Raw genomic sequence first — 12,248 nt, 5'->3', positions numbered from 1 at the left:
AAAGACTGTGGCAAAAGCAAGCAAGGGTAGTACCAATAGTAATAGGCTCCTTGGGTGCAATCCCAAAACAACTGGAGCACCACTTGAACACCATTGGCATTGACAAATTCGCTATTAGTCAATTGCAAAAGGCGGCCTTATTAGGAACTGCTTCCATCCTGCGACGATATCTGTAATACCATCAAACATCCACATCTGCCTATCCCAGGTCCTGGGTAAGGACTCGATAGGTAGACAAAATGCCAAATCCAGTCTGAACATCTGGCTGACTGTGCGATGATCAATAATAAAAAATAAATAAATAAATAAATAAATAAACAGATCTGTAAATATCTAGATACAAGCAAAGTTACATCCAGAAGCTAACAGAGTTCATCAAAAACAGATCATGCCAAACAAATTATATTTCAGTCATTGACAAAGATATCTATCTTTGGGATATTCATCATTGGAGGTTTTTAAGAAAAGACTGGACAACCACCTATCTGAAATGGTATAGAGTCTCCTGCTTGAGCAGGGGGTTGGACTAGAAGACCTCCAAGGTCCATTCCAGCTCTATTCTGATTGATTGAACATGGTGACAATTTATAATCACAATGATTTTCAGCCAAAATTCCACATTCAACTGTGGTTGTAAATCAAGGACTACTTATATCAAAGTCAGAATTTAGTCAAGAATATAACTTCAACTTTTGGATGGCAGCTGTGTCAAAAATTCAGTCTTTTCTCCCCAAATCATCTACCGATGATGTCCTTCAAGTCAAAGACTGGGAGCAAAGTACAGTATTAGTTGTTTCTTTGGTAACTTTTGATAAGGCACAGGACAAAGCTGGGATTGTGAAAGAGAAGACAAAGCTTTCTCCTTGCCTTTAATATTGAATTGGTGAAACTTCTCTCAATTGTTGATTTGGCACCCAAGTTCAAGGAAACAAGGCAAGTATGCAGACATTACATTTTATATGAATGTTTAATTGAATTATTCTTGCTTGAAGGCTTGTACTTCAGTGCCATCTCTGCAAAGGGAAATGGATGAGTAATACTGGGCATTGGTCTAAAGGGTGGTAACTTTGGCAACCACTTGTCCTATTTTTTTTCCTTCTCAGTTTGTAAACTTTGAGAATGTGATAATTGCCCACTTGTTTGACTTTTGCCTGCTTGGCTGATATAAACAGGCCAAATTGGGACTGGCCCCATAAGTTAAAGAAAGTACACAGTTCTAAGACATTTACTGGAAAAATGTCTCTGAAGAACTGAGTAATTATAGTCTGAAATATTGCATTTTTAGGTAAAGTAGTTAAGAAAACATTGGTTTCACAGTTTACAGTTCAAGATACATTTGGATGAAACTAATTTGATCCATTTCCATTAAATTTTGTCCACAATATTATATTGAATCCTGTTGATGAAAGATTTAAATTGGAAACTGGTTGCCTAAGAGATTAAACCTACCCAGTTATCTTGGACTTCTCAACTTTCAAAACCCTCAATCATGGTAGAATATACCGTTTGACTGGGTTAGGCCTTGTGGAATAATAATGTATGTTATATTTTTGTTTTATTTTCCTGGCAAGTGGGGTGCAGGCTTAATTGCTTTCTGATTCTAATTATTATGATTTAAAACAATGGCCTGCTCATCAGAGAAACCCAAATTGAATCGGTTGAATCAGAATCATCAAGACTCTTTATGCAGAATTCAGCATTTCTGAATACTACATAAAGACAGAAAAATAAAAGTAAAAAATCCAGCATGCTTCATTTTCTTCTTCTTCTTCTGCAAAATAGAATGGTGTCAATTAATTCTGTTCAAAATAAATTAGTTACAGGCTTTCTCCTTTTTAAAATTCACTTAATAAAATTAGAAAAAATTGTAAAACATCTGAATAGATAAAAAACAAAGCAATCAATTATACTATGCTAGGCTTCCTGTCAAATGGCACATGAACGATATTTTGATAAGCACTGTCTACCAAACAAAAGGGAAAAGATGAAATTATATACCCTTCACATTATATACCCATGTGCCTGAAATTTGGCATGGTTTATTCCTCCAGATGGCAGAACTATCTTTGCAAGTATCAGTCTAATACATCTTGAGAGAATGCCAGTACATGCAGGTACCTCCCAGTTGGTAGGATGGAGACAATAATACATTGGCTTGCAATATAATCTCTAGTTTAGAGATCCTAGCTTATGCAGAATAATATGAGCACACTTGCTGTAAAATAGAGCCTTGATTGCTCTAGTTTCTTTATTAATAATAGGGAAGGCTGCATATGACATAAATAATAGCGAGGCTGATAAAATATTTCTTACCTAAAAGAATTAAGTAAATATTTAGATTGGATAAAGACATTATGAGTGGCAGAAATCAATATCTATGGATTATTTGTAAAAAATAATAATAAAAGCGGGCTGTAAATATAATCCTATCCTACGCTATCGTATCCTATGCTATCCTACCCTATCCTATTCTATCCAATCCAATCCAATCCAATCCAATCCAATCCAATTTATCTACTTGTGGCATAAAACTGTTTACCAAACAAGCAAGTAGTAAAAAAAAAAAAGCCTGCATATATTGAATAGTTGGGCCTTGATAAAATTCCGTACCTTATTAACATTTTTAATGTTGTCCATAAAAATTGAATATATGTACTTCTTAACTATAGCACATAACAAGTATTTTCATGAATAGGTGTAAATTATGTTGGTCTGCTCAAAGACACACAACCCCAATAAGTTAACTTTGTGAGCATAAGCAGTATCTTCATGTTTTTGTTTAGTCTTATCAAAATAGATGAGGATAATGCTAGAACTTCCTTAATGAATAGATTGAGTTGATTTAACAGAGAAGTACAGAACTGAATATGTACAAAGGAGGATACTCAAAAATACTTTTCCACATTAAAAAAAGACTCAGACAATAAATACATGCTGACATTTTTAACAATTTAAAAGCAACATCAGTAATAGAAAAGAAATGAAGAAAATAAAAAATAATTATTTTATTTATTTATTTATTTATTTATTTATGAAAGGTTGTGGGTTAGTGTACAGAAAGACCTGAGGAATTGGGAGAAGCTGCAATTATCCCTTATGGGAAGAATTGCAGTGATAAAAATGAATATTCTACCCAAGTTTCTTTTTTTGTTTCAAATGTTACCGATTTTGAAGAATGAGATTAATTTAAGTGAATGGCAGAAAGGTATTAATAAATTCATTTGGGCAGGGAAAAAGCCAAGAGTTAAGTTTAAAATTATGCAAGACTTCCGTGAGAGAGGTGGACTCAAGGTGCCGAATTTGAAATTATACTATGACGCGGTGGTTTTAACATTAATCAGTGATTGGGTAAATTTAACAAACCTTGAGATACTTCATTTGGAGGGATGGGATTTACTTTTTGGTTGGCATGCCTATTTAATATTTAATAAAAAAGTGGATCGGGCTTTTAAATCTCATATTATAAGAATCTCTTTACTTAGGGTTTGGAGAAAATATTATAAAAGTGATTTTAAAGTACCACTATGGGCTATACCTTGGCATGCGATAGAAGGAATAAAAAGAGGTGTTAAAATGGACATGGTGTCTTATATACAGTTACTTAGATGGGATGGACAAAATTGGCAGTTAAAATTACTGGAAGAGTTAGTACATGAAAACATTACTTATTCTTGGTTTCAATATAGGCAATTAGTAGATAGATGGAAGATGGATTATAAGCTGGGTTTTCTCAGAGAAGATGGAAATCTTATTAAGCAAGTGAAGGATCAAAGACAAACTCATATTAAGAGAATTTATGGGGTTTTAGTGGAATTGGACTCAGAAACAGAATTAATTAAAGATTGTATGATCAGATGGGCGCAAAATTTTGGTGAACCAGTCCTATTGGATACCTGGGAAACTATTTGGGTGAGAAATGTTAAATTTACACAAGCACAGAATTTAAGGGAGAATTTCTACAAAATGTTTTATAGATGGCACCTTGACCCACAAAAAATGTCTTTTATGTACCCTGACCTACAGCCTAAATGTTGGAGATGTGGTTGTTTGGATGCCACCTACTATCATATTTGGTGGTCATGTAGAAATATAAAAGCCTTTTGGATTAAGATATGGTGGAATATTCTGAGAATTTTTAGAAGGAGGGTAAAATTTACTCCACAATTATTTTTATTAGGTATAGTTACTGATTGTGATACAAAGGAGGTTATATTGATGTTAAATTTGATCACAGCCGCAAGGCTGTTAGTAGGACAATATTGGAAGAAGGAATCTTTGCCTACTTTGCAGGAATGGTTTCTTAAAGTGTCTTATTTGGCGGAAATGACAAAGATTTCGGCTTTTTTAAAAGAACAATCGCAAGAGAAATTTCTTGCTGTTTGGGATAAATGGATAAAGTTTATACAATTTAAACTGGATATAAAAAATACCATTTAGCTTTTTTATAACCTTTATTTTTATATATATACATATATCTTAGTGTTATATTCCTTTTATATATATTTATATATATATATAACTTTTTTTAATTTTTCTTAATTAAGCCTATATTCTGCTCTGGGAAGCTCCGGGGGGGGGAGGGAGTGGGTATTCTGGGGGGGGGGGGTAGGGGAAGGGTTGTTTTGTTTTGTTTTGTTTAGTTTCTTGTTTATGCTGTTGTTGTATTGTTATTTTTTTGTTTTTCTGTAAAAATTTATAAAAATTTTTCAATAAAAAAAGAAAATAAAAAATAGTAAATAAATACAAAAGAAAATAGGAAAAGGAAAAGGAAAAAAGAAAAAGAAAGGATTGCATTGATATTTGCAATCTTTCTGTGAAGTGACATCATAATTTCTTTCTTCTGTAAGCTATTTTTTCTAATCATCAAACTCACAAACTGATTTTTATATTTTTTTCAACAGAAGTCCACAAGGAGTTTCCAGTCACTAATACATATAACAGTAGATACTTTGCAATTAATTCTGCAATTTCTTCTGGTTCCATCAAGTTCATCATATTTTACTTTCTATAATTTCCATTTTTGTCATTAATTTAACTTCTGTAAGTTGACATATAGATTCTTCAATTTTTTGTAAGTTTCTTCATCTCTTTCATCTTTTTCCATTCTCACTTCAAAAACAAACATCTCACTTTTAATAGATTTAACAGATTCACCTACCTATTTCTGCATCTCTTTAAATACTTTTTGTAAAATTTCTGGAGTAAAATGACCCTTGTTAAGTTTTTGCTGTTGTTTTAAAATCTTTATAAAATATCATTTTCCTCTTTGTTTTAGTTTCTGTAATTTGGAATGAAGGCTGACTCATTAAGAGATTGTTTTCTTTGTCCCACTGTTTTTGAAGACCTCTTTTCAACTGTACATTGCTTGTATCAAAAAATAAATAAGAAAGTAAGGATTGGTTAAACTCAGTATCTTTAAAGGGTTGCACTTGTTTATCTCACTACACTGTTTCTTCCTCAATCCTCTGCTGCTCTATTCATGAGAAAACTACAAGACTTCCATCAATATTTTTGTTGAGTCCTCGGTTAATGGCAATAACTCACGAAGCATCTCGTAGTTTCAGGAACCTCTTTATTGTTGTTTTGAAGCCCCGTTACAACTCTGAGGTATGCAAACCTCTCAGCCTCTCTTAAAGACAATCTCGGGCCAAAAAGCAACATTTAGGCGCGCGGCGCGCCTCGCACATGTGTGCGAGTGCTGGCGCCAGCCAGTCTGGTCCCAGGCAGCTTGCAACTGCCTGGGACCGTTGCAACGTCCCGAGCCTGCCTTCGCAGGCTCAGGACACAACAATTTTGGCCTCTCCTTTATCCAGAAAAATCTCACTGATCAGAAATCACTGCCAGCTACCAGTGCGATTATCTTTGTCTCTGCTTCTTTGGAGAAGTCTAGTCCACCATAGAACCTCACCTGGAAGCCCAATGTCTGGGGTGTTATATCATCTGAAGAGCTGAGACTAAATCTTTTCTTTTTCTTTTCTTATTTTTTAATATAATTTTATTGAAAGTTTAAAAAAAAGACTAAAAATGAATACAAACAGAAATAAGAGGGTAAAAAGAAATAAAAGAGAAAGCTAAAGTACAAAAAGGAAAAAGGAGAAGAAAAAGAAAGGAAAAAAGAGATATAAAGAAGTGGTTTCCAATCTTCTTTACAGCAATTATAATTACAATGGTACTTTTTTCTCTGATGTTCATCATGACTCTTTTCTTCCGTAATCTATCTTATCTAATCATGAAAACCACAGATCATACATTAATTTTGTTCTGTTTTACATAAACAGTCCACAAGGGACTTTTAGCCAATTTAGCATTTCAGCAAATTCTATCATCTTCATCAGCTATTCTTCTGTTCTGGATATTGCCAAATATTTCTATCTTTCCATCTTTTTGTGTACAATAATTTTGTAAATAAAAATGTTCCACGGTTTTTTTCCAACTGTTTATTTTGGATTTCAGTTGAATATATTTTTTTAAAATCCTTTGAAACAGTGTATGCATTTGAATCTTCTAGTTTTTCTGAACATCCACCAAGCATGATACAATAACATTTCTTGTTGTTCACAATGTGAAGTGTCTTGATACATTCCAGTTAATTTTGCTGCTGTCATATACCAATGATATATCTTTATAAAAGTTTAAGATTATAACATAATAGAATATAGAATAACAAGTTTAAAAGGGACCTTGGAAGTCTTCTATCCTTATACTATTCTGGACAAATGACTGTCCATTTTCTTCTTGAAAATCCCTAGTGATAATTGCACTGTTTGCTCTTCTTTTATTTCATCTATAACATTCATATCTTCCTTCATGATACCCTTAGAACATAAATTGATGGTTTTCTGTAAAATATTTTCTTATTTCTTTTTTGGTGATAGCATCTGTATGTGTTTTCTGGTGGTGCTCTAAAGAGTTTTGCAGAGAGGGTTCTGAAAAGTTTTTTGGATGTTGAGATTGGTATGTGGAAGTGCAGGAGTGTTTAGAGAAAAGCAAGAGGGAGACAGGCAGGATAAGTTTGTTGTGAGGCTAGAGATTTGGTGAAGAAATGGAGAAGTGGAGAAGCAGAAAGACCAAGAGCTTGAAGAGTGGAGAGATCAGAAAGGGGCAACTGGAAGGTGAGAAGGAGGAGAGAAGCTGGATGATTTATGACAATGTGGCTTCCCTGCACTCCCCCTAGACTCTCCTAGACTCCCCCTGGATTCCCCTGGATCTCAGTAAACTGCCTTTTGTGTGCTGTAATCAGTTGGAGCTAAGCTGTGGCCTGAGTGCCCAAGAGCTAGCAGCTCTAGCTCTGAAAAATGGTGTTATGTATTGATATTGACCGTTAATGTGTTCGGGTAAATGTGTCTCCAACTGTTTTGGAGGGAAGCTGAAGTGGGTAAACCAGCTCTAAATCTGATTGGTCACTGCTTAGTGGCGGCATATATAAATATCTGTCAGTCTATCGGTTGAGTTCAGTTCTGTTATTCTTGCAATACAACATGTTGCATTAGATTGGTTTGGTCAATGCCTTCAAGAACTCATTACGTAACAGTGGCGACAAAGGTGGGATCTTGCCAAAGGAGTGATGCCTATTAGAGTTGAAGTCACAGGGTTTTAGCTCAGGCATCAGAGTCCTGGCGGGACCATGTCCCAACCCTACTTGCCAGTAAGCCAAACTGGAGATACATTGTCCTGAGGGATCCATCCCCAGGATATAGGCAGTTCATTTCCTTTGTTGCAAGAAAGGCAGTGTCCAAGACCTCACCACTAATCCACCATGACAAAGGTGGGCAGACTCAATGAGTTCGACATCTCCCACCCAGAAATGTGGAGCTTCTACATCTCCAGGATGGACACCTACTTGCAGGCCAACCAGGTTGGAGAGGAGGGGTTGAAAGCGGCAACTCTGCTCTGCGTGTGTGGACAGGCCACATATGACTTCACAGAAAATTTGGTGGCGCCAGCCAGCATCGAATCTGTAACGTATGCTGAATTTAAAAAAAAGATTGAAAGAACATTTTGAACCCAAGTTTTCCATAATCTCTTGGCATTATGCCTTCGAACAGAGAGAGAAAAAGGCAGAGGAGTCAGTAGCTGAATTTGTAGCTGCACTCCAGCAAGTGTCATGCCATTGCAATTTTCCTGGCCTGGAGGATCGCCTCAGGGACAGGCTCATATGAGGGCTGATGAATAGAAATTTGCAACAGCACCTATTTGCAATGGAAAAGCTGTCCTTCCAAGATGCCTTGAAGAGATCATGGCAGATGAGGCCACTGGTGGAGCAATGAAGGCTCTATGGCCTCAAAAGACACCCCCCAGCCAGGTGACTGTGGACCAAGAGTCCAGTGAGCTAGAAGATTTTCAGTTATATCTGCAGACAGGGCAAGAAGCAAGTTCAACTCAAACCGTCAAACCTTGTTCTGACAGATTTTCAAAATTGCCACATTACGATAAAAGGCGAAGCACTGTGAGAGTCAATTCAAAGAGTTTGAGGGTCTCCTCAGTGTTGTGGTTGTTGAAGGACAAGTACAAGTCTAATAGGATTAGACTGGTTCGAGGCCTTGGGCATCCGAGTAACTGGCATAAATAGCACTCAGACGGCTGATCTGGCAGCAGTATGCCAAGAGTACGCTGATGTGTTCAGTCCTAACTTAAGACAACATAAAGGGGCACCAATATCCCTTCATCTTGATCCGGCTGTCACGCCAATTAGGATTAAACCGTGCAGAGTGCCGTTTGCGCTTAAACCAAAAATTGATGCAGAATTGGACAAATTAGTGCAACAGGGAATGCTCCAACCAGTGGACAGTAGCCTGTGGGAGACTCCCATAGTGACCCCAGGGAAGCCAAATGGGGACGTTTGTATTTGTGCAGACTACAAGTGCACAATCAAGGCACTACAGCAACACACTTACCCAGTGCCAGTGGTTAGTCACATCCTGGCATCACTTTAAGGAGGTCGCTTGTTTGCCAAATTCGACGTCACACAAGCCTACCAACAGCTGCCAGTTGACGATGCCACAGCTGAGGCACAGACAATTGTCACTCAAAGAGGGGCATTCAGAGTTCATCACCTGCAGTTTGGGGTAAATGTTGCCCCAGGATTGTTCCAAAGCATTATGGAACAGACACTTCCGGTGGTCAGCGACGATGATGGCGGCTACCTTGTAGCCGTCCTCCTGGGACGGCATCAGATCTGCGGAGTACAGCGCGCATCAGCTGGCCCGCGGCTCGAAATCCCCTTCCCGAGCGAAGGGAAGGGGTAGAGACCACACGAATAGAGGTAGAACCTCTTAACCCCCCCTGGATTCTTTTTTTGGGGGGGTAGAAAGAGTGTTCCCTCGGAGTTCGTGCTTTCTCCGCCTCCCAGCTGTCTTTGTTTCTTTGGAAACAAAGTGAAACGCCGCTACCATCTCCACGCCTAAAGTTTTCTGGTGAGTGATTTTTAAAGCGGACAGAACTGTTTAAAGGATTTTACTTAGAGTTAGAGTTGTATTTCTTTTTATTTCTTTTTTAGCTTATGCTGATTTTTTTTCCTTTTGTTTTTTTTCGGTGGAGAGTGAGAGTGAAAGTAAAATGGCGTTTTGAAAGTGCTTTTTTTTTCCTTTCTGGAAAGAAAGAACGGACTTAAATGAGCACAGTTTTTTTCTCTTTCAAGTTTCTTTTTTCCTTTTAAAACGCTTTGGAATTTTTTTTTTTTTTTTTTTTTTTGCACTCTCCCTGGTCCTTTTTTTAATTTTAAGGATTTTAGTATCTTTTTTTTAAGAAGAAAGAAAGAGAGAATAAGACTTTTAAAAAAATGGCTTTAAAGAGACAACCAGCTTCTATAAGGTGGTTTCTTCTCCTGTAATTGCAACTGTACAACAACAACTTAAAGTTACACCACCAGTGCTGCAATCTAAGGTTACACCTCCATCTTCTCCTCCCTTGCCAGCCTTGTCTGCACAAGATATTAAAGATATAATGGGAAATGCTGTAGCTCAAATCAGGGAGGAAATGAAGCAACTTCTTGAACAGAGCAAGTCTGAAAGTAAAGCAGGATTGGCTTCTGTGGTCGTGAAGTTGGATTCCAGAGTGGAAGAAGTTGCAGAGAAAGTAGACCTCCTTGAGTAGGCAAATGGAATATGCTTTGAGAATTAGGGGTCTTAAAGAAGACATGAATCAAGACCTGATGGAGATGGTGATGAATGATCTAGCTGTTGTTCTGAATAGGGATAAAGATGGATTACGTAGAGAAGTGGAAAAAATTTACAGAGTTAATTCTTGGATTGCGAAACAAAAGAATTTGCCAAGAGATGTGGTGATTTACTTCTCAAAGAGGTCTCTGCGTAATGAGATTATACAAGCTTTTTATAATAAGAGGTTCCAGATTGCTGCCCAAGATGTCATCATTCTAAAGGAAATCCCATCTAAAATTTTAAGAAATAGAAAAGACTTTGCTTTTTTAACTAATGAACTTAAAACAAGATTGATGCCATTCAGATGGGAGATTCTGATGGGTATTGTTTTGAGCCATGCGGGGACACGTTATAGACTTAATACGGTTGCTAAAGCCAAAGAATTTTATAATACGGTCCTGGGAGCAGGCTCATCTCCATCTACGATTCAGAAAGCTCTGGGTGGCAAAGAGGTCGAACAGCAGTCTGAAGGACTAGGTTTGATGGCTGCTGGAAAACCACAGGTGGAATGGCTACGCCAAACAGAGGTTAAAGAGCAGAGAATGACCCGTGCAGCACACAAATGTAAGGAAAAGGAACAACAGAAGAAAGAAGCTAAAGAATCTTCTCATGAGAGTGTTTCAATGCCGGTGGGAGGAGCAAGACCCAAGAGTTCTGCAACACATTCTTCAGTGGCAGATCTTCAGGCAGTTTTCTCCAGGCTCCTGGTCAAGGGAGATGGCAAAGTTCCTGACCTGGAATGTTAATGGCCTCAATTCCCTGCAGAAAAGAAAGAAAATCTTTTATTATTTAAAGCAACATAATAATGATATTTGCTTACAGGAAACTCATATCTTACTTAAAGATCAAAAATATTTAGCTAATACTCGCTTGGGATCTCATTTTGTATCTTCTGCCCCTGGGAAAAAAGGGGGTGTGGTTATTTATGTTAAGCAAAGTCTACCAGCCTGCCTGGTAGAATCAGATCCTCAAGGAAGATATGTTATGATTGAACTTGGTCTATATGGTAAGAAAATACTTATAGTGGGATTGTATGCACCAAATCAGCAACAGGAACAATTTTATAGATTGTTACATCAGAAAATAACTTCGCTGGACTATAGGTCTGTGATATTAATGGGAGATTGGAATGGTGTTTTAGATACACAAAAGGACAAAAAAGGTTCTTCTACTTTCTTCAAACAGGCTAAATTACCTAAAGCCTTTTTTGACTTGAAAGAGGACTGGGAGTTGAGGGATTATTGGCGTGAACGTAACCAAGAGGAAAGAGATTTTACCTTCTTCTCAGATAGACACCAATCTTTTTCAAGGATTGATTTTTTTTTATTACAACAGACCTATATAATAGGGTAAAGAATGTAAAAATTTTTCCTAGGTCACTGACGGATCATAGTCCAGTTTGGATGGAATTGGTTGTCGAAAAAGAGGAGAGGAGATCCTGGAGGGTGAATGAGAACTTATTTAAACAAGAAAAAAATGTTCAAAAATTAAAGGAGTGCTTAAAGGATTACTTTGCTTTAAATATGTATAAGGGTATATCAATATCAATGGTATGGGATGCAGGTAAAGCCTTCATGCGTGGGATCTTGATAAAGATGAATAATGTTTATAGACAAAGGCAGATTCAGAAACGTAAAGAATTGGAAGATGAGATTAAACTAAAAGAGAAGTTTTTGATTTTAAATCCTTCAGATGAAAAGGTTAAAGAAGCTATAAAGCTGTTAAGAACACAATTTAATATGTTGATGGCTGATCAAGCCGCAACTAATCTAATGTTTATGAAACAAAATACATTTTGTAACGCTAATAAACCAGGGAGATGGTTGGCCTATCAACTAAGAAAGAAACAGAGACAGAGAATTATAGATAAAATAAATTATAATGGTAAATTAGTGTATCAGAAAGAGTTGATCAAGAAATCTTTTCTAGATTATTATCAGAAATTATATAAGAGTACTAATGTACAAATTTTAGATATAAATAATTATTTAAGTGAGGCTAACTTTCCTAAATTAACAGAAGATCAGAAACAAGAAATCAATGGTTTAATTACTAATGAGGAAATTGTGACAGTTATTAAGCAATTAAAAT

Source organism: Crotalus tigris, unplaced genomic scaffold (genome assembly GCF_016545835.1).
Source record: "Crotalus tigris isolate CLP2741 ecotype Arizona unplaced genomic scaffold, ASM1654583v1 scf7180000020070.306587, whole genome shotgun sequence".
NCBI classification, from domain to species: Eukaryota; Metazoa; Chordata; class Lepidosauria; order Squamata; family Viperidae; genus Crotalus; species Crotalus tigris.
The sequence above is the reverse complement of the archived record's forward strand: the minus strand, read 5'-3'. Positions refer to the sequence as shown.